Below are 22,702 nucleotides of genomic sequence, written 5' to 3' on the forward strand. Positions count from 1 at the left end.
GCTTCCCTAGTTTTTCTTCTATTAGTTTGAGTGTGTCTGGTTTGATGTGGAGGTCCTTGATCCACTTGGACTTAAGCTTTGTACAGGGTGATAAGCATGGATCGATCTGCATTCTTCTACATGTTGCCCTCCAGTTGAACCAGCACCATTTGCTGAAAATGCTATCTTTTTTCCATTGGATGGTTTTGGCTCCTTTGTCAAAAATCAAGTGACCATAGGTGTGTGGGTTCATTTCTGGGACTTCAATTCTATTCCATTGGTCTATCTGTCTGTCTCTGTACCAATACCATGCAGTTTTTATCACTATTGCTCTGTAATACTGCTTGAGTTCAGGGATAGTGATTCCCCCTGAAGTCCTTTTATTGTTGAGGATAGCTTTAGCTATCCTGGGTTTTTTGTTATTCCAGATGAATTTGCAAATTGTTCTGTCTAACTCTTTGAAGAATTGGATTGGTATTGTGATGGGGATTGCATTGAATCTGTAGATTGCTTTTGGTAAAATGGCCATTTTTACTAAATTAATCCTGCCAATCCATGAGCATGGGAGATCTTTCCATCTTCTGAGGTCTTCTTCAATTTCTTTCCTCAGTGTCTTGAAGTTCTTATTGTACAGATCTTTTACTTGCTTGGTTAAAGTCACACCGAGGTACTTTATATTATTTGGGTCTATTATGAAGGGTGTCGTTTCCCTAATTTCTTTCTCGGCTTGTTTCTCTTTTGTATAGAGGAAGGCAACTGATTTATTTGAGTTAATTTTATACCCAGCCACTTTGCTGTAGTTGTTTATCAGCTTTAGTAGTTCTCTGGTGGAACTTTTGGGATCACTTAAATATACTATCATGTCATCTGCAAATAGTGATATTTTGACCTCTTCTTTTCCGATCTGTATCCCCTTGATCTCCTTTTGTTGTCTGATTGCTCTGGCTAGAACTTCAAGAACTATATTGAATAAGTAGGGAGAGAGTGGGCAGCCTTGTCTAGTCCCTGATTTTAGTGGGATTGCTTCAAGTTTCTCTCCATTTAGTTTAATGTTAGCAACTGGTTTGCTGTATATGGCTTTTACTATGTTTAGGTATGGGCCTTGAATTCCTATTCTTTCCAGGACTTTTATCATGAAGAGGTGTTGAATTTTGTCAAATGCTTTCTCAGCATCTAATGAAATGATCATGTGGTTCTGTTCTTTCAGTTTGTTTATATAATGGATCACGTTGATGGTTTTCTGTATATTAAACCATCCCTGCATGCCTGGGATGAAGCCTACTTGATCATGGTGGATGATTGTTTTGATGTGCTCTTGAATTCGGTTTGCCAGAATTTTATTGAGTATTTTTGCATCGATATTCATAAGGGAAATTGGTCTGAAGTTCTCTTTCTTTGTTGTGTCTTTGTGTGCTTTAGGTATAAGAGTAATTGTGGCTTCGTAGAAGGAATTCGGTAGTGCTCCATCTGTTTCAATTTTGTGGAATAGTTTGGATAATATTGGTATGAGGTCTTCTATGAAGGTTTGATAGAATTCTGCACTAAACCCGTCTGGACCTGGGCTCTTTTTGGTTGGGAGACCTTTAATGACTGCTTCTATTTCCTTAGGAGTTATGGGGTTGTTTAACTGGTTTATCTGTTCCTGATTTAACTTCGATACCTGGTATCTGTCTAGGAAATTGTCCATTTCCTGAAGATTTTCAAGTTTTGTTGAATATAGGTTTTTATAGTAAGATCTGATGATTTTTTGAATTTCCTCTGAATCTGTAGTTATGTCTCCCTTTTCATTTCTGATTTTGTTAATTTGGACGCACTCTCTGTGTCCTCTCGTTAGTCTGGCTAAGGGTTTATCTATCTTGTTGATTTTCTCAAAGAACCAACTTTTGGTTCTGTTGATTCTTTCTATGGTCCTTTTTGTTTCTACTTGGTTGATTTCAGCTCTGAGTTTGATTATTTCCTGCCTTCTACTCCTCCTGGGTGTATTTGCTTCTTTTTGTTCTAGAGCTTTTAGGTGTGCTGTCAAGCTGCTGACATATGCTCTTTCCTGTTTCTTTCTGCAGGCACTCAGCGCTATGAGTTTTCCTCTTAGCACAGCTTTCATTGTGTCCCATAAGTTTGGGTATGTTGTATCTTCATTTTCATTAAATTCTAAAAAGTTTTTAATTTCTTTCTTTATTTCTTCCTTGACCAGGTTATCATTGAGTAGAGCATTGTTCAATTTCCACGTATATGTGGGCATTCTTCCCTTATTGTTATTGAAGACCAGTTTTAGGCCATGGTGGTCCGATAGCACGCATGGGATTATTTCTATCTTTCTGTACCTGTTGAGGCCCGTTTTTTGACCAATTATATGGTCAATTTTGGAGAAAGTACCATGAGGAGCTGAGAAGAAGGTATATCCTTTTGCTTTAGGATAGAATGTTCTATAAATATCCGTTAAGTCCATTTGGCTCATGACTTCTCTTAGTCTGTCGACATCACTGTTTAATTTCTGTTTCCATGATCTGTCCATTGATGAGAATGGTGTGTTGAAATCTCCCACTATTATTGTGTGAGGTGCAATGTGTGCTTTGAGCTTTAGTAAGGTTTCTTTTACGTATGTAGGTGCCCTTGTATTTGGGGCATAGATATTTAGGATTGAGAGTTCATCTTGGTGGATTTTTCCTTTGATGAATATGAAGTGTCCTTCCTTATCTTTTTTGATGACTTTTAGTTGGAAATTGATTTTATTTGATATTAGAATGGCTACTCCAGCTTGCTTCTTCTGACCATTTGCTTGGAAAGTTGTTTTCCAGCCTTTCACTCTGAGGTAGTGTCTGTCTTTGTCTCTGAGGTGTGTTTCCTGTAGGCAGCAGAATGCAGGGTCCTCGTTGTGTATCCAGTTTGTTAATCTATGTCTTTTTATTGGGGGAGTTGAGGCCATTGATATTGAGAGATATTAAGGAATAGTGATTATTGCTTCCCGTTATATTCATATTTGGATGTGAGGTTATGTTTGTGTGCTTTCATTCTCTTTGTTTTGTTGCCAAGACGATTAGTTTCTTGCTTCTTCTAGGGTATAGCTTGCCTCCTTATGTTGGGCTTTACCATTTATTATCCTTTGTAGTGCTGGATTTCTGGAAAGTGTGGATTTGGTTTTGTCATGGAATATCTTGGTTTCTCCATCAATGTTAATTGAGAGTTTTGGTGGATACAGTAACCTGGGCTGGCATTTGTGTTCTCTTAGGGTCTGTATAACATCAGTCCAGGATCTTCTGGCCTTCATAGTTTCTGGCGAGAAGTCTGGTGTGATTCTGATAGGTCTGCCTTTATATGTTACTTGACCTTTTTCCCTTACTGCTTTTAATATTCTTTCTTTATTTTGTGCATTTGGTGTTTTGACAATTATGTGACGGGAGGTGTTTCTTTTCTGGTCCAATCTATTTGGAGTTCTGTAGGCTTCTTGTATGTCTATGGGTATCTCTTTTTTTAGGTTAGGGAAGTTTTCTTCTATGATTTTGTTGAAGATATTTACTGGTCCTTTGAGCTGGGAGTCTTCACTCTCTTCTATACCTATTATCCTTAGGTTTGATCTTCTCATTGAGTCCTGGATTTCCTGTATGTTTTGGACCAGTAGCTTTTTCCGCTTTACATTATCTTTGACAGTTGAGTCAATGATTTCTATGGAATCTTCTGCTCCTGAGATTCTCTCTTCCATCTCTTGTATTCTGTTGGTGAAGCTTGTATCTACAGCTCCTTGTCTCTTCTTTTGGTTTTCTATATCCAGGGTTGTTTCCATGTGTTCTTTCTTGATAGCTTCTATTTCCATTTTTAATTCCTTCAACTGTTTGATTGTGTTTTCCTGGAATTCTTTCAGGGATTTTTGTGTCTCCTCTCTATGGTCTTCTACTTGTTTATTTATGTTTTCCTGGAATTCTTTCAGGGATTTTTGTGTCTCCTCTCTATGGGCTTCTACTTGTTTATTTATGTTTTCCTGGAATTCTTTCAGGGATTTTTGCGATTCTTTCAGGCATTTTTGCGATTCCTCTCTGTAGGCTTCTACTTGTTCTCTAAGGGAGTTCTTCACGTCTTTCTTGAAGTCCTCCAGCATCATGATCAAAAATGATTTTGGAACTAGATCTTGCTTTTCTGGTGTGTTTGGATATTCCATATTTGTTTTGATTGGAGAATTGGGCTCCAATGGTGCCATGTAGTCTTGGTTTCTGTTGCTTGGGTTCCTGCGCTTGCCTCTCGCCATCAGATTATCTCTAGTGTTACTTTGTTCTGCTATTTCTGACAGTGGCTAGACTGTCCTATAAGCCTGTGTGTCAGGAGTGATGTAGACCTGTTTTCCTCTCTTTCAGTCAGTTATGGGGACAGAGTGTTCTGCTTTCCGGCGTGTGGTTTTTCCTCTCTACAGGTCTTCAGCTGTTCCTGTGGGCCTGTGTCTTGAGTTCACCAGGCAGCTTTCTTGCAGCAGAAAAGTTGGTCTTACCTGTGGTCCCGAGGCTCAAGTTCGCTCGTGGGGTCCTACCCACGGGCTCTCTGCAGCGGCAGCAACCAGGAAGACCTGTGCTGCCGTTTCTGGGAGCTTCAGTGCACCAGGGTTCCAGATGGTCTTTGGCTTTTTCCTCTGGCATCTGAGATGTGTGTGCAGAGAGCAGTCTCTTCTGGTTTCCCAGGCTTGTCTGCCTCTCTGAAGGTTCAGCTCTCCCTCCCACGGGATTTGGGTGCAGAGAACTGTTTATCAGGTCTGTTTCCTTCTGGTTCTGGTGGTGTCTCAGGCACAGGGGTCCTGCCGCTCCTGGGCCCTCCCCCACGGGAGCCCAGAGGCCTTATACAGTTTCCTCTTGGGCCAGGGATGTGGGCAGGGGTGAGCAGTGTTGGTGGTCTCTTCCGCTCTGCAGCCTCAGGAGTGCCCACCTGACCAGGCGGTTGGGTCTCTCTCTCACAGGGTCTGCGGGCAGAGAGCTGCTGCGGGCCGGGATCCGCGGGTGTGGGACTTCCCGTAAACACAGAACGTGCCCGGTTCTACAGGAATTCTGCTTCCGTGTGTCCCAAGCTCACCAGGCAGCTCTCTTCCTTACACTCGTTTTTTAATGAGAGACAGAAGATGGGAGTGGAAGTGGGAAGGAGCCGGGAGGAGTAGAGGGAGGGGAAACCTTAATCTGGATACATTATGCCAGGGGAAAAATTTATTTTTAATAAAAGGAAAAAAAATTAAAAAAGAAAAACCCACCAAACACAAATGGGTAGGCTCAGTGACACTCCAAAGTGAGATGCAAAATCAGCTCCTTAAAGCCAAGGCCCAAGTGTCGGTCATTACACAGCCGTGGGAAAATGAATGTAACCAATTATCCTTGGAGGCGCGGTGCTCAGTTAAGCTTCAAGAATCTCAGCAAGATTCCTTAGGCCCTTGTCCAGCACACCCAGGTCAAACAATGAGTTAGGAATGCCAGAATTCTAAGTTCTCAAACTAGCCCAGCCACTGCAGTCCCTAATCCTCCCACATCTCCATTTCCCTGCCTCCCAGATGCCTTTGGTTTCTCTGGGTGATTCTGAGGGATAACCAACAGGAAGGATTAGGGGCCCAATCACCGTTCAAATTGCTAATAAATGTGGTATTTTGTACTCAATTATTTGCATCTGAACCCTTTATATTCTAGCTTGCCATCCTAAACCCCTTGTCTGTCTTCCTGGGTTTTTCTCCTGCTCCCTACGAAGGGCCATATGATGTCAACGTGGTGACTGTGTCTTGAGGTACAATTACCATCTGGAGGCAGAGAGAATTTGGTCATACTGTGAAATTTCAAGCAGTGATGGTCCAGGGGAGAAACTCACTTAAGAGGTGTCCCTAGCTTAGCAAACAAAGAAAAGTGTGTGTGTGTGTGTGTGTGTGTGTGTGTGTGTGTGTGTGTGTGTGTGTGAGAGAGAGAGAGAGAGAGAGAGAGAGAGAGAGAGAGAGAGAGAGCGCCACAGCAGCTCTGCCCATCACAATGTGGTGTGGGCGTTGGTTGGTATCTGTGTTTAGGTCAAACAGTGCCTGGACAACAAAGGTAATGGGGAAATTCCAAACGCAGAGAAAAACAATAAATGGATTCCCCGAGCATAAATAACAAACACACGGAAGTCAATGATGTACTTTGCTTTATAAATGTTATTTGAATAACTGGCATTGTACTTGGCTGGGCTAAGGTTTCGCATGCATTCGGTTATGCATTTTAATGCCCTCCCCCCACCCCCCACCCCCATCCCCAACCTCCAAACAGTCTTTCAAATCAGTATAAATTGCTCTGCCTAGCAGGCATGTCTTGATCTTTAGCTGCCATGACAACAGGATACAGAGAAATGCATTTTCATAACAATTGCTTGCAATGTTGAGAATCACTGTTACTTTGTGTCAGGGAACAGCTGGCTCTGGGAAGAAAACAGCATTGTTTCTCTTAACTTGTAAGCTTTTGTTGTAATAATTGAAAAATAAGTAGAAAGATTGTTGTTTAAGGATGAAGTAGACAGGTGGGAACAAAGCCCCAGAGGGCAGGAGCTGGGTAGAGGAGGGAGGAAGGAGAGAGGGGTGGGGAGAGCTATGGGGGAGAGAGGAAGAGCACCAGGAAAGGGGAGAGAGGAAGAGGGGAGAGGGAGAAATTTGGGGGAGATTTTTCTTGATGGTTTGTTGAGTGTATTTCCCTAAGGTGGGTGGCTGAAGGCTTAGTCCTGGGCTGGGGTTGCTGTTCTGTGGTAGAGAGCTTACCCACTGAGAGCAAAGCCTTGGAGACTGTCTCCAGCATCACAGACACACAAATGACAATCAAAGCTTGTTCCCCAGTCTGTGGGACTATTGGCAATTGGTTGTGCTTATAGGACACTGAGTATATGCTTGCGAAAGGAACATGAGGAGCCTAAGGATAAAGCAATTTTGCTTTGCCATTTGCTCTCACTGTGATGTGTTGCCCAGCCAATCCTGGACCCAAACCTCCACCCCTACCTGCTTTTTGTATATGTATGTGTGTGTAGTTTGTGTGCATGTGCACCCGTTTGTGTGGGGGCATGAGGTTGCTGGTGGGTGACTTTTTGATCTTTTTCTACCTTAAGTATCTAGGCAAGGTCTCTCACTGAACGTGGTTTTGGCTAGCTCTGGGATTCCTAACTGCTTTTCTGATTACAGGCAGCCATCATGCCTACTTGGCTCTTATATGGGTTCTGGGGATCCAGACTCTGGCCCTCACCACAAGGCATCAAGTGTTTCATCTGTTGAGCCTTCTCCTCAGCCCGTATTTCTTGCTAGGAATGGTTCTCTCAAGTATTTTGTCACAGCGGCAGAAGGCTGATTTACATAGGCGGGAGAAGGCCCTGGGTTAGCTGTGTGGGTCCTAAGTGCACTCATAGAAGTCCTTAGACACAGGCTAAAGAGGGATTTGATATATGGTAGAGAAGTCAGTGTGAAAATGGAGCAAAGAGAGGTTTGGAGATGAGACAGGAAGATGTTGGAAGGACCAGGAAACAGATTCTCCCCAGAGCCTCTGGGGAGAGCGCTGTTCTCTGATTTCAGCAGAGTATTAGTGATTTCAGATGTCTGCCCCTTCTAGAATGGTGCGAGGCTAAATTTCTGGCATTTTAAACTACCAGGTTTGGGCTAATCTATTGCCGCAGGAAACAAAGCATGTCGTCACAGGGAATGAGGACAAAGGTCAGTTTCAAGAGTCTGGACGTCAAATCCTAAGTGAGGAGCAGTAGCTGGCCAGGAGCTTATAACCAAAGCAAAGGGACCTTTCAGGCTGCTTAAGTGTTGCTGATCTTGGCTTCCTTTACTTATTTGTAATTACTTGTCTTGTTTTTCCTTTCTGGCTAGTCATGGAAGTCGCCGACACCAGTCTTGGGCATTTCTTCTCCTTTGCTTGGCCTACTCCTTTACCCTCTGTGGGTCTCTTTAGAGGTTCTGTCTTCTTGTGTCATATCTCCTTGGATCATCTCAACCCTCCTCAGGACCTCAACAACCCTCCTCCTCCTATTGCTTCCAAAGATCATTACTTACAGTTACTCCCTCCTTGTATTCCAGGTCTGTGTGTGACTCTGCACTTGTGCGTTAGCTTTCTGACACTGTAGTAACAAAGTACCTAAGCCAATCAACTTAAAGCAGAGGACAGCTTGCTTTTGGCTCTAGTTTTGGAGTTCCAGTCCGTGTTTGATCAACCCCTTTGCTTTTGGGATCACGGTACGGTAATGAATGTGTCCCGATGGAAGTCTGTGGCAGAGCAAACCTATCCATTCATGGCAGGTTCAGGAAGGAAGAAAGAAGCAAACGGTTTAAACATGTCCTTCCTCAGAACCTGACTGAGACAGCTGAAATGGGAGTGGCCCTGGAAAGCAAAGACAGGGCCTGTAGGCGGAATCACTCACCATCGGGCTAGCAATAAGGACTTCACTCCTGGTGGCCGGGGGAGAGCAAATAGAGTAACACAAGCGGGTAGTCAAGTAGTTGAAACTCTTTGTGACTGATGAACTGTGATAAGGTGGAAGGAAGGGAACGCATTCCCTGATGCCACATTTCCAGTGTTTGCAGGGAATGAGGGATGGTAAGAATGTAGCCAGGAACCTGTAATTATAGGAATGACAGGGTTGGAGTAGAATCAATAAGGACAGACTAGAAGTACAGCCAACACAAGTACCCAGCTTGTATTCCAAGAAATCATGAGTGGAGGACCGGAAGATGGCTGAGGCACTGTTAGCTCAGTAATAAACAATACTTTCTGGGGCTGAAGAGATGGCTTAGCAGAGGAATGCTTACTGCTCCAGCAGAAGACCAGGGTTTGGTGCCCAGCACCCACAGGGTGGCTCACAATCATTTATAACTCTATCTCCCATGCCGCCTTCTCAGTTCCCCTGACACCAGGTTATTTTCCTTGTCCCCCAGATATATTACTGAAATTCTTGTTGCTTCATACTTGGGCTCCTTATCCTTGAAAAGGTTTATTTTTCATTTTATGTGTCTGAGTGCTTTGCCTCTTTGTGTGTATGCACACTACATGCGTGCAGTACCCATGATGCACAGGCACTGTTAGAGCAATGGTTCTCAACCTGTGAGTTGCAATCCCTTTGGGGGTTGAGTGACGCTTCACAGGGATCTCCTAAGACTACTGGAAAAACACAGATATTTACATGGTAATTCATAACAGTAGCAGAATTACAGTTATGAAGTAGCAAAAAAGTTATTTTATAGTTGGGGGGAGGGTCACCACAACGTGAGGAACTGTGTTAAAGGTTTGCAGCATTGGGGACGTTGAGAACCAACTGTGTTAAAGCAAGGCCAGCTCCAAACCACAGAGCCGTCTTTCTGACCCACACAATATGCACTCCCATGCCTTTCACATTATTCCATCCTGTCGTGAAGGCAAACCCCAGGCAGACTGTCTCCTCGGGGGCTCTGGAGGAAGCTTGTTCTTCACGCTCCAGTTCCTGCCATAGTTCGAATCCTGCCTTACCTGCTGTCTATATAACAGGTTGTGTCACACAACGCTGTCAGCTCTGAGTGGTGCACAGAACAGGACAGGGTTCCACAGCCAGTCCAGGAAGCCCTATGACTATACAATCAGGGAATCCCTATCAGTGGTCGGAGAAAACCACATGTCATTATTGAGCCATCGCCAATGGCCACAGCTGCAGCCGGAACACTCCAGGCTCTTGGGATTCAGTAGAAGACACATGGAGGAGTCATTTGGCAGGAACCCTTGACCTCCGCATTTGCCGGTCGGCAGGGCTGCTTTTACACAACAGGCAGGGAAAATGGGGTCTCAGCTGGTAGTGTCACACTCGCATGCCTCTTGGTCTGTCCTTGATCAGCTATGATGCTACATGGGCACATGAAGTGCTCTTGATCTGAGAGAGGCACAGTGACCTGAAGTACAGAATGCTGAACTTCAAGGGCCAGTGTCTAGCCAGCAAACAACCAAAGAGATGGTTGTTGAGGTACAGTGTGTTGTTGGGGGGTTGGGATGGAGTGGACTGTGGGTAGTCACTGTGGTTCCAAGGACAGCTACCAAATGGCATCTGTTGCTGATGTCACTAACCTTCAGATGTGTGTTTGAGTAACTAAGCAGTTTGAGTATCAGGGAACAGTTGCTGAATTGTTTCCACTTGGTGGGAGAACCTCATTCAAACAAGATTTCCATTGATCAGGATCAGCTGTGCAACTGGGATTCCTTCTGAGTAAAACGGTGACACAGGACACCATGCTTTGCACCGTTCTCCAATCCTCGATTGCAGTCTCTCCGCTACCGTGCCTATGTTCATCGTGAACACCAATATTCCCTGTGCCTCCATGCCGGAGTGTTTCTCTCCGAGCTCACCCAGCAGCTGGTGCAGGCCACGGGCGAGCCAGCATAGTACACCACAATGCATGTGGTCCTGGACCAGCTCATGACTTTCAGCGGCACGAACGACCCCTGGGCCCTCTCTAGCCTGCATAGCATCGGCAAGATCGGCGGCACCCAGAACCGCAACTATAGCAAGCTGCTGTCTGATCTCCTGCACATCAGTCCGGCCCGGTTTACATCAAGTATTACGACATGAACGCAGCCAAGGTGGGCTGGAACAGTTCCACCTTCTCTTGAGTCCTGGCCTCACTTACCTGCACCGCTGTTCTTTGAGGCTTGCTGCAGGCAGTGTTCTGTGTTTATCCACTCATAACGTTGCGACATAGGACTATACCGAGAATTTTGGTTTCTTTAAAAACACAGTTATAGTATATGAATATGTTTTTGTTTTAATCCCAGGTATGGGATAAGAGGCTGCTTCATAACAGGTGATTGTGATATGCCTCGTGCACTTGAAGGGGCGTGATCTTTGCCAGCTGCAGATTTAATTCTGGCAACGCTGGTGACGGTATAAATGGGAGACTGCCAAGCGGGTCTGGGGCTGGCAGCTGCTTCCCCTGCCGGCCCTCCTGCCTCTGCTACTGCCTCTGCCACTGCCTCAGCTGCTGCCCCAGCCTTTGCCCCAGCTTCTGCCCCAGCTACTGCCCCTGCTGCCAGTGCTGCTGGTCTCTGCTGGTCCCTTCTGGATCCTGCTGCTTCGTTTGCTGTTGCTATTTGCTATTGTTGGATTGCTTATTTGTCAAACTGCTGGCTATCCTGATGATGAAGATTGGACTTGCCCCAAGGACCCTAATGCCCCTAATAAGCAGTAAAGTAGCCCGAAGAGGTCTACGACTCCTTATAAGAATTGAAAAAGTATTGCAAAAAAAAAAAAAAAAAAAAAAAAACAGTCCCAGCACAGGAGAGATCTATCTTTTGAGTTAGTGGCCAATTGGATTCTGTTTGTCTCCCCGTGAGCAATAGCTGGTGTGAGGCGTGGGGGTGGAAGGACTTGAACCTGGGTTGTGTTCAGGTATTAGTTCAAATCCTTACTCCTCCTCTAGTGTCTGTGTAACTGAGGGGGTTACTTTAATTCTCTGCTTCAGTTTCCTCACTATAAGATGGACCAATTAGCTGTCACTGAAGAGTTTTAGGCATTAGAATAAGTACTTGTTAGGTGTAAGCTCCAAGCTGGTGTGTATGTGTGTGTGCTTTAAAATTATATTTTTAGTTCCTTCTTTCCATTTTTATGTGTCCAGTCTATCCTTTCAGAGAAGAAAGGAACTCAGTCAATACTCTCCCTTTAAGGTTTTAGGGACTTAATGTGTTGGTACTTCCCAGGGAAATTGCAGTTTTGAAAGGAAGAGCTGTGGTGTCTGAGTTAGGGAACGTCTTGCAGATGGGTCGCTGCTGGATTGGTAGCATTTGGAGGGGACAGGGGCCCTGAAATTAAATCTGATAAAGGAACACAGTCTTCACAATTTGGGTGAAGCTGGCTTTCCCAGTTTTCAGTGAAGAGGGAAGAGGAAGCTTTACAGGGAGGCCACCCTCCCCACCTCTCCCTCCTTCCTCTGGCCATGTTGAAGAGTTTGCCTACAGCTTTTTTTTTTTTTTTTTTTTTTTTTTTCCGAGCGGGACAACTGAAATATCTTCTAGCTATTTGTTCCAGTAGTTCAATATAAATTCTCGGTTATATCAAATATTTGATATTTTAGGAAATCAGTCTTGTTAAATTAAAGTGCATACGATGGCATTTTAAGGTCACCTTGGTATGATCAAACATGACGCTGACATTTACAATCCGTTTCCATCGCCTCTCACATGTTTCCTTGCCCGTTAAACCCGGGCTTCTCAAATTTAAAGGAGTTTAAAATCTAATGACACAATTATAGATACTGTACACGAATTTCTAACTGCCCACTAATTTTTCTGCAATTACAAAATCTTTATATATCCCATTCCAGTCATCTGAAAAAAAGACAAAAAAAAAAAAAAAAAACCCAAAAAACCCCGAAGTGGTTGTTATAATATTGCCTGCTTAAGTATAAACCAGTACAAACATTAAATATTATATTTACTCCTTAATTTTATAGAATTTGCTCATATAAAAAAACTGAAATGAATTTACATATTGCAAAAGGAAGCCACAGTGAGACCTTGTTATCAGGCCCCCCTAAGGTACAGTGCTCAGAGTGGGGTGTCCGGACCCTGATCCCACATATTGGCTCTGCCTCTATTTTGGACACCCCTGACTTCAATCTCATGTTCCCAGCAAGTCCCCCAGGGAAACTAAAGGCCTCCATGAGTGGAAGAAGATCCATGGCTTCCTTCCCTACAGCTCAGGTCAGCCTGGCTGCCCCACACCCTCACATTTTCCTTTCTTAGGGGGAGCTGGGGAACTGCTCACACTTACCTGGATTGGAGGAGTGGTCACAGCTTACCAGGCTTGGGGCCAGTGAGAGTGAAGGATCTGCTTTGGTCCTACCAACCTTCTCCTCATGCCTACTGTCCACTCCTTTTCAGGAGTCAGGAAACATTTCAGTCTCCAGCGTTTCGAACATTAGGTCAGACTCTGTCTACTGGCCTTCCATCCCTCACCAAGAGAGTGACTGATGGAGGAGACAGACAGATGCCTCACAATGGTTAGACAAGGACTTTTATTTATTTATAAAAAAAATCTTAAAAGTAAATTAGAAATACAAATTTAAAAACTTGCCATTGATAATGTAAACAAAGTAAAACAGAGCTTTGTGGAGACCAGTTGTCCCTTACAGAGTGACTTTTGTCCATAGTGTCAGGTATGTGGGCTTTCTGTCATTTTTGCTGTTATTGAAGACCAGCCTTAGTCCGTGGTGATCTGATAGGACGCATGGGATTATTTCTATCTTCTTGTATCTGTTGAGGTCTGTTTCGTGACTGACTATGTGGTCAGTTTTGGAGAAGGTACCATGAAGTAATGAGAAGAAGGTATATTCTTTTGTTTTAGGATGAAATGTCCTATAGATGTCTGTTAAATCCATTTGGTTCATAACTTCTGTTAGTTTCTCTGTGTCTCTGTTTAGTTTCTGTTTCCATGATCTGTCCATTGCTGAGAGTGGGGTGTTGAAGTCTCCCACTCTTATTGTGTGAGGTGCAATGTGTGCTTTGAGCATTTTTAAGGCTTCTTTTATGAATATGGGTGCCCTTGCATTTGGAGCATAGATATTCAGGATTGAGAGTTCATCTTGGTGGATTTCTTCCTTTGATGAGTATGAAGTGTCCTGCCTTGTCTTTCTGATACTTGAAGGTTGACACAGGAAACTTTGGGGGGCCCTGATGCTTCAGACTGTATAGAAGCAGCTTCCCCAGTTTGCCCTGGCGTTCTTTGCCTTCACCCTGGGAGTCTCTGATGAAGGCGAAATTGGCTTTTATTCTTTCTTAGATAGCAATTAATTTAGTGCCTGCCCCGGATCAGTAAAGGCATAAAAATAATGCGATAACCACATCAGCTATCCAGATTTAAACTACCCAAAGCATAATACATCCAGGGCTTGGGAAATGGCTCAGTGGGTGAAATGCTTGCCTGTAGGCATGGGGACCAGAGTTCAGATCTCCAGATGCAAATGCTGGTTGGGAGTGGCCATGTTCATCAATTCCACTCAACTCCTTTGCCTGTAGCCTTGCTATGTAGCCAGGACGACCTTAAATTCAACCCTCTCGCCTCTGCCTCCCAAGTACTGGCCTTACACAGATGGGATACCATACCTAGCTACACAGCTTTTGTTATTTTGTCTTTTTTTTTTTTCTCGGAGCTGAGGACCGAACCCAGGGCCTTGCGCTTGCTAGGCAAGTGCTCTACCACTGAGCTAAATCCCCAACCCCGCTACACAGCTTTTAAATTGAGCTGTTGCATTTTTTTTAATGCTGGGAGTTCTTTACATATTTTGGATATGAATCTCCTGTCAGATACATAATCCTCAAATATTTCTAGACACTCTGAGCTGTCTTTGCATGAGGTCGATAATCCCCTTTGATACACAAAGCTTTTAATTTCAATGAAACCCAACTTACTTTTTCTTATGTTCCCTCTAGTTTGGGTTCATTTCAAAGCCACTGTTAAGAAGCTTTATCCCGTGTTTCCTTCTAAGCATGTTGTAGCCCTAAGTCTTCTGTTTAAATTCTTGATCCATTTTGAGGAACTTTTGTGTATGGTGAGGCTAGCCTGAGCTACAGCGTAAGAGCGTAAGAACCTGGAGGAGGGATGAGAGAGCAAGAGAGAGAGGAGAGGAGAGGAGAGGAGAGAGAGAGAGAGAGAGAGAGAGAGAGAGAGAGAGAGGAAGAAAGGAAGGGATAGAGGAGGGAGAGCAGGGAGAGGAGGAGGCTAGCCTGAGCTACAGCGTAAGAGCGTAAGAAGCTGGAGGAGGGATGAGAGAGCAAGAGAGAGAGGGAGAGGAAAGGAGAGAGAGAGAGAGAGAGAGAGAGAGAGAGAGAGAGAGAGGAAGAAAGGAAGGGATAGAGGAGGGGGAGCAGGGAGAGGAGGAGATGGAGGGAGGGTGAGGCAGATGGGGATGGGGAGAGGCAGGAGGAAGAGGTCCTTCTGTGTCAGCTTCCCAAGTGCTGGGGTTATAGGCAGGTACCACCATGTTAAGCCTGAGAGTTCTTCTACTGGTTTTATACTTCGTGCACAGATCAGTCTCACAGTGACATTATATTCGCTTCTTATGCCACTACTGTCCTCCCCTGACGAAAGGGGGTTAGTCAGACTGAGAAGGAAAGTATCTAGGTTAGAGATAATCGAGCCACCAGGGAAAATGCTGTGTTTAGTTTTAGAGAAAGAAGGGCAGAAAAACTATTTTTAATGAAATGTGAGTTGCAAGACAACTGGTCATTGAAATTTCAGAAATAAACACGTAAAACAGAAAATTGAAGATCAAAATAATGCAAGCACAAATAAGGCTCCCCACCCCCAATGAATGTGATGTTCAGAGATGCTGCTTCTTGGTTGGGGTGAGATGCTCGCCCTCTGAAGACTTAGTTCTGTAGTCAGGATTAGCCCATGCTCCACCCTCACTCCTCCTCTGGTCCACATGGTTCCTCCCTGCTATGGCGGTAAGGGTGTTGAGGGTCTCTCAGACTTAGCCTTCCTTCCCATCTTTTTGCTGCTATCTGCTGCTCCCAGCAGGATGCTATACCACGTGGTATGTTCTGTCACAGTCTTCCTGGGGCCCCATCCATTCACTGCTACACAGGAGATGTGTATTGGGTGGTGGTGGGAAGTCCTGTAGATTTCTTAACCTTAGGCACCCGTAGTCCCTCTCTGGAGCTGTGTTTAATGAGTCGCTTACACCTCTAGTTGGTGTGGTGTGAGCGTGTGCCTGCAGGGCGGTGGTGGTATGGGTTGGAAACCTCTGGATTTCCGATTCCCATACCTTTATGGCGTGTGGCCTGTCTGTAGTTTGCTGCGGTCTGTGTTCCTTCCTGGCCAGCCACTTCAGCTTCTGATTTGGTTTCTGCAGTCCACCATCTCTGTGGTGCAAAGCTGCTTCAAGACCTTTGCAGCACTTCCTGGGTGGGGCCCCAGTGCAGCGCCAGCTACTTGATGTGGGCTGGGTGCCCTTGCTGGATTCTTTGTGGAGAAAGCCCCATCTTAATCTTGATTTTTGCTTTCTGCAGCTCCTTTAAAAAGATTGATGGCTTTATAAATATCTATTATTATTATTATTATTATTATTATTATTATTATTATTATTGTTTGCAGTATGCATGTGAAGGTCAAAGGACAATTTTGTGGAGTAAGTTCTCTCTTTCTTACTTTATGTGGGTTCCAGGGATTTGAACTCGCGCTGTTAGGTTTGCCCAGGGTTGGGGTTTTTAGAGGTACAAGTGAACAATGAAGCTCAATAGGACCTGGGTCTGTTTGGTGTGAGTGTGGAGGGTGTTCTGAATGGAATGTGGAATAGGCGGATACAACAGGAAGCTGTTTGTTGGTCCCCGTATTCACGAGCCTGCCATTTTACCAGAAACAAAAACCTAAGCCATGAAACCTTATTTCCTTTTGTTTTCTTTTGAGGAATTAGTGGGGGCTTCTGTTGTCAAAACAAGAGATCCAGGGATGCACATACAGATGAGTTGTTTTGATAATTCTGGGCTCCGGGGTCTTCCCATGAAAAGGGAAGAATATTATAGAAAAGACACAGCAAAACAAAACCCTGTGTGTTCAAGATAATGACTGAACCCAGGCACAGCAGGAGAAACAAAAGGCACCTTCCCAGCTCCTTCTCCTAACCTGAGCTAAAGGTTTGAGATTTGCATTGTGGGAAAACTTTTTTTTTTTTTTGATTGCTTCTAAATCTCCTGTTCTTACTTTTGGTAAAATGTGTCCAATTCTGTCTTGAACAAGGAAACCAAAACCAGGGGTCAGTGGTTTCAAATAATCCAGGAGGCTGGAATGTAACTATAACTATCCCCCCAGCCCCCTCAGTGAAGTTTAACTCACACCTATACTGAGCCCGAAGACTGAGCTTCCTCTCCCTTAGGGAGTTTCAACCATATTGGAGTTAAACTAACTTGAAGTGCCAGGAGGTGATGAAAGGAACCTGTTGGGCCGTCCACTGGCCATAGCCCAACAGGTATTAATTTAGTGCATTGAGAACCAGCTTCAGAACAGAGTGGTTCATTAGGTGCTCTGAAAAGTGAGGCTACTTCAGCTCTAGAAAGAGGAATTTTTTGGTAAGTCTGGCTCTTAACTGAATCCAGATCTGCCCCTGCAAGACTGGATACCTGTCAACACAGAGGAAGAAATTTAAGTCAGTCAGAGGAGAACACCACTCCAGGATTTGACAATGCTCATGGCGAAAGATCCAGCCTGAGTTTTAAGGCAATACAAATTTATTCACCTGTTATCTTAGTTAGGGTTTCCACTGCTATGAAAAGACACCATGACCAAGGCAACTCTTATAAAGACAACCTTTAATTGGGGCTGGCTTACAGGTTCAGAGGTTCAGTCCACTATCATCAAGGTGGGAAACATGGCAGCATCCAGGCAGGCATGACAATGGAGAAGCTGAGAAATCTTTATCTTGTTCCTAAGGCAACCAGGAGAGGACTGACATCCTCAGGCCGCTAGGAGGAAGCTCTCCTCCACAGTGGGTGGAGCCTGAGCACAGACGGGAACCTCCAAAACCCACAGTGACGCACTTCCTCCAACAAGGCCACGCCTCCTAACAGTGCCACGCCCTGTGGGCCAAGCATACGCAAGCCATCACACCTGCTAAGAAACGATCAAAATTCACAGAACGAAATGTTTTTCAATTCCTTCAGAAGGTCTTATTTAGTCTAAATGATACAAAGGCAGGCAATGAAATACCTCTACCCCTGTTGGGAATATTTAGTCCAATTTTAAATTAGCACAGTGGAATATGGGTTCTTCCACATAAGAAGAGCAAGATTTTCACTATTTCAAAAAAACAGTTATATGGGACTGGAGAGAGGGCAGAGAAGTTCAGGACCCCTATTGCTCCTGGAGAGAACCTGAGTTCCGTTTCCAGAACTTAACCTGCGTGGCTCGCAGTGACCTGTGATATCCCTTGGGGATCTGATGCTTCTTTCTGGTCTCTAAGGTCACCTGCATGTGAGCGTGTGTGCAAACACACACACACACACACACACACACACACACACACACACACACACACACACACACACACACACACTGTTAAAAGACCCCAATTATGGCCAGGCATAGTGGCGCAGTTTTAGCTGCAGCACTCGGGAGGCAGAGACCGCAGATCTCTGAGTTCGAGGCCAGAGTGGTCTACAGCGTGAGTGAGATCCAGGACAGAAAGACTACATAGTAAGACCCCGTCTCAAAACAAAACGAATAAGCAAAAACCTCTTTTTTTCCTGGGTATAAAACTCTATCTTTCCTATTATGAATGAAGTAACTTTTAAACATATACTTGTTTTTATTTCTATACGAGAATATGATAGTTATGATATACCTGGTTTTGAAAATTATCTTTATGAGTATGTAATCCAGGAAAAAAATGGATGAAGGAGAATGATATTCTTTATTTACCTTAGTAAGGGAATTCCTGTTAAAATTTTTATGAATATCTAAACAATGATCAATATTGATATTCTTGAAAATGAGACTATATCGGATACACAGTTATACTATGTTTTTTCTCACTGAGAGTTTTACTAAATTATTTCTAGCTCAGGGAGCATCCACCTGTGTCATTGTTAGCCTGTAATTGCCTCCTTCCTCCTTAGAGGCAATGGCTTTTCCCAAGCAGGCACCACCACTCCCAGAAACATAACTGTGCTTGGCTCTTGTCAATATTCTGTATCAGCCTGAGTGCTATGGGGTTCCTAAATCCGGGAGAATCAAAAGCATCCCAGATTAGCATTTGTGGCTAATCGTCTCTCATTGATTTTTAAAATTAAACCAATTTTTATTCATTAGTGTGTGGTGTGCCTGGGGTGCTCGGTGTGTGCAGTGTGTGTGTGTGTGTGTGTGTGTGTGTGTGTGTGTGTGTGAGTGAGTGTATGTGTGGTGTGTGGTGTGTGTGTGTGGTGTGTGGTGTGTGTGTGTGTGTGGTGTGTGGTGTGTGTGTGTGGTGTGTGTGTGTGTGTGTGTGTGTGTGGTGTGTGGTGTGCCTGGGGTGCTCGGTGTGTGCGGTGTGTGTGTGTGTGTGTGTGTGTGTGTGTGGTGTGTGGTGTGTGGTGTGTGTGTGTGTGAGCGTGTGTGTGTGTGTGTGTGTGTTGCGAGTTCCTGTGTACCACAAGAGAGCAGTTGAGGTCAGAGGACAACTTTATGAAGTCTTTCTTTTTCCTCCATCTTTATACTTGGTCTGGGGATTGAACTCAGGTTGTCAGGCTTTTGTGTGGCAATTGCTTCCCCCCCTGAGCCATCTTGCCAGCCTCTTTGCATGGTTTTAATATTCCCAAGCTGATTTTGTAAGATCCTTCATTGAAATGTTTAGGTTCAAGGTTAAGTATGTTCAGCTGTATTTTCCTGTTAAACGTACTGCAGTTCCTTGAAAAGCATTAAGTTCGTGTTTGGAAATGCACAGTCATGCTGACTCTGCTCAGTCAGGTGACATGGTTACCGCTGTGGAGGAGAAGCCACAGTGTTCATGAGCCTCTGCATCGGGCTAGATCCCGTTGGTGCTGTTCCTAATCACCACGTTCACTGAGTTAGTTTTCCTTCCTCCTTTCTTCCACCAATCTCTTTCCATTCCTTTTCTTTCCTTGATCTTGTATATCCATCCCCCTTGCCTTGGGTTTTAAGACCGGCTCTCACCAGATAGCCTTGGCTGAAACTTACAATGTAGACCAGGCTAGCCTCGAATTCACATGTCTGCTTCCCTAGTGCTGACATCACCTGATTCCTCAGTCCTTGTGATGAGTTTTGAACTTGCAATTCCTTTGCTAGGTTTCCTGAGTTCCATCCATGTGGCAGCCAGAACTTGTCTGAGTGCTGGACGGAGGGCTGTGTGCTACTCTGTCTGGGTCTCTGTCTACTCCCAAGGGTTTCCAGCTCAGAGACTTGGTTCTCATCTCAGGTTAATGTGAAAATATTTGAGTAGCTTTTATAGTGCTGCAGGCATAGCTCATTGGTAGAATTCTTGTCTAGCGTGTGAGAAGCTCTAGGCTTGAGTCCCAGTACTGCAGAAAAGAACTCCAACCTCCCATAACACTCAACCCACTCCTGAGGATCTCAATATTAAATCATTACAGTAGGAGTTGGACATTAATATTAGTTAAAAAAACAAAAAACAAAAAAAAAATGGACCACCACCACCACCACTACCACCATCAAAAACCAATTTGGGCAATTCCAGTGCTTGGGAGCTTGAAGCAAGAAGATTGTTAAGAGTTCAAGCTAGCCTGGACTACACAAGAGTGAGATCCTGTCTTAAGTCAGACCAACCCAGTTGGTTTCTATTGCATTTAATTGATTTTGTGTAAAGCAGGGCATGAACTTTTAGAGTTGGGTCCCAGAGATCAAACACAGGTTGTGGGGTTTGATTGCAAACGTCTTCATCCACTGAGTAACCAACCCCACAGGCTTTCCAGTTGGGTTCTCATCCCACTCTCATTGAAAACACCCCCTATTATTCTGAAAATGAACCCTTTCTAGTAACATCACAGTGTTGGTTCTTTGTTTTAGATAATTCCAATAATCCCACTGGAAAGGAGGCGCAGGGCAATGGAGGAGGGAACACAGGAGAACCTGGGTATGTTTTACAGACTTGCTTGATCTTGCTGTAAGAGACTGTTCATTAATCACCGCTGGGGATGTGCTTCCCAGTGTTGGGAGCGATGCCCTTGATACACACACACACACACACACACACACACACACACACACACACACCAACTCATCATCCTGGGAGTCTGGATGAGTTCCCAAGATGGCCTGAGTGCCAGGAAACCCTTATATCAGCACTGTGAAGACTTTTGCAAGAACTCCAATTTGCACAAGCGTTTCTTTAAGGTAAACAGCTAGATGTAGAATTTCTTCTGATCTTAATCTGTTGTTGCTCTATAAAAATCTGCTGATTTATTTTTCCATTCCCTAGCCTACATCCTGCCAGGACTCGACTTTTTCAGTTTGGATGCTCATGGAAATATTCGGTTTTGCTTTGATATTAATTTGTCAGATTATTAATGAGACCTGCTAATTTCCAGTTCTTTCCGAGCTGCCTACTCACGCATTTTGGCTCTTTTCCTGTTGAGCTTCTTCTTAGTGGTTTGTTGCCATTGAGACATGTTCATGATAGTAATCGCGAAAAATTTCTCTTCAAATGAAATTAGCATGAAAATCGCTGTTTCATTTTGGTGTGCTCATAAAATCTTGGAAGAACCACTGCTTTTATATTCTCCATGCATCAAAATTTCAAAATTCTGTTTTTGTGTGTGTGTGTGTATGTGTTTGTGTGTGTGTTTGTGTGTGTGTGTTTGTGTGTTTGTGTGTGTGTTTGTGTGTGTGTTTGTGTGTGTGTGTTTGTGTGTTTGTGTGTGTGTTTGTGTGTGTGTTTGTGTGTGTGTTTGTGTGTGTTTGTGTGTCTTTGTGTGTGTTTGTATGTGTGTGTTTGTGTGTGTTTGTATGTGTGTGTTTGTATGTGTGTGTTTGTGTGTGTTTGTGTGTGTGTTTGCTTGTGTGTGTGTGTTTGTTTTTGTGTGTGTGTGTTTGTGTGTGTTTGTGTGTGTTTGTGTGTGTGTTTGCTTGTGTGTGTGTGTGTGTGTGTGTGTGTGTGTTGGTATGGTACGTGTGTGGATGACTTAATAGGAATTGGTTTTCTCCTACCACTTGGGTCCATTGGATCAAGTTCTGGTGGTCAATCTTGGTGGCAAGTGCCATCACCCACTGAGTCATCTCATTGACCCTGTATTAAGCATTGTCATTAAATTTTCTTAATAGTTTTAAGAAATAAATGTACATTCTCTTGGATTTCCTACATTGATGACTATATCGTGAATAAGTTTGTTTTGTCCTAGCTCGTTCAAGTGGATTTTATTTGCTGCAATCGTTGAGTTTGCACACATCCCGGCTTCCATATTGCACAGCTTCTGGCCTCGAGGGACACATTGATCTTTTATCACACAAAGTCTATACTTTGTATTACGGCACACTTTGTATGTTTCTCTGGTTCGGTCAAACCTGTAGTGGCATGTGTCACTTGGTAGAACCATACAGAGTAGTTTTATTGTCCTCAAAGTCCTCTCTGCTCTGCCTACTCCCCTCTCTCACCCTCAGCATAGATGTTTCTACTGTTTGCAGTTCTATCTTTTGCCAAATGTGTCCTGGAGATTATACACCGTCTTCAGATTGGCTTCGTTCTCTCTTGCTGGCATGCATTCCGGGCTCCTCTGTGCCTTTTTGTGGTTTGGTAGCCCATTTCTTTGTAGTCCGGACAGTGTTCCTTTGTCTAGATATACCACAGCTTTTTTTTATCAGTCCATACATCCACCGGGGCCCTGTTGGCTGCTTCTCAGTTTGAGCAGCAAAAAAACACAGGCATGGCAAACATGCATGTGTAGTTCTCAGCGTGGAAATAAGTTTTCAGTCCACTGATGGCAGGGTTATATGGTAAGGAAGGATATCTATATCTATATCTCTATCTATCTATCTATCTATCTATCTATCTATCTATCTATCTATCTATACCTATCTATCTCTATCTCTCTATCTCTCTATCTCTCTATCTCTCTATCTCTCTATCTCTCTATCTCTCTATCTCTCTATCTATCTATCTATCTATCTATCTATCTATCTATCTATCTATCTATCTATCTACCTATCTATGACCAAGTTCTCCCTCTAAAGTGGACGATCCAGTTTCCATTCTAACCAGTAATGGTGGAGTGCTCCTATTGGACCACTTTGCCAGCATTGGGTGGTGATA

General features: G+C 44.0%; 1 pseudogene; it reads left to right on the forward strand.

Annotated features, from left to right (window-relative positions):
* The first annotated feature begins 9,021 nt into the window (after positions 1-9,021).
* On the forward strand, positions 9,022-10,565 carry Mif-ps3 (macrophage migration inhibitory factor, pseudogene 3; annotated as a pseudogene).
* Positions 10,566-22,702: the final 12,137 nt, after the last annotated feature.

This window comes from Rattus norvegicus, chromosome 19 (assembly GCF_036323735.1).
Source record: "Rattus norvegicus strain BN/NHsdMcwi chromosome 19, GRCr8, whole genome shotgun sequence".
NCBI lineage: Eukaryota > Metazoa > Chordata > Mammalia > Rodentia > Muridae > Rattus > Rattus norvegicus.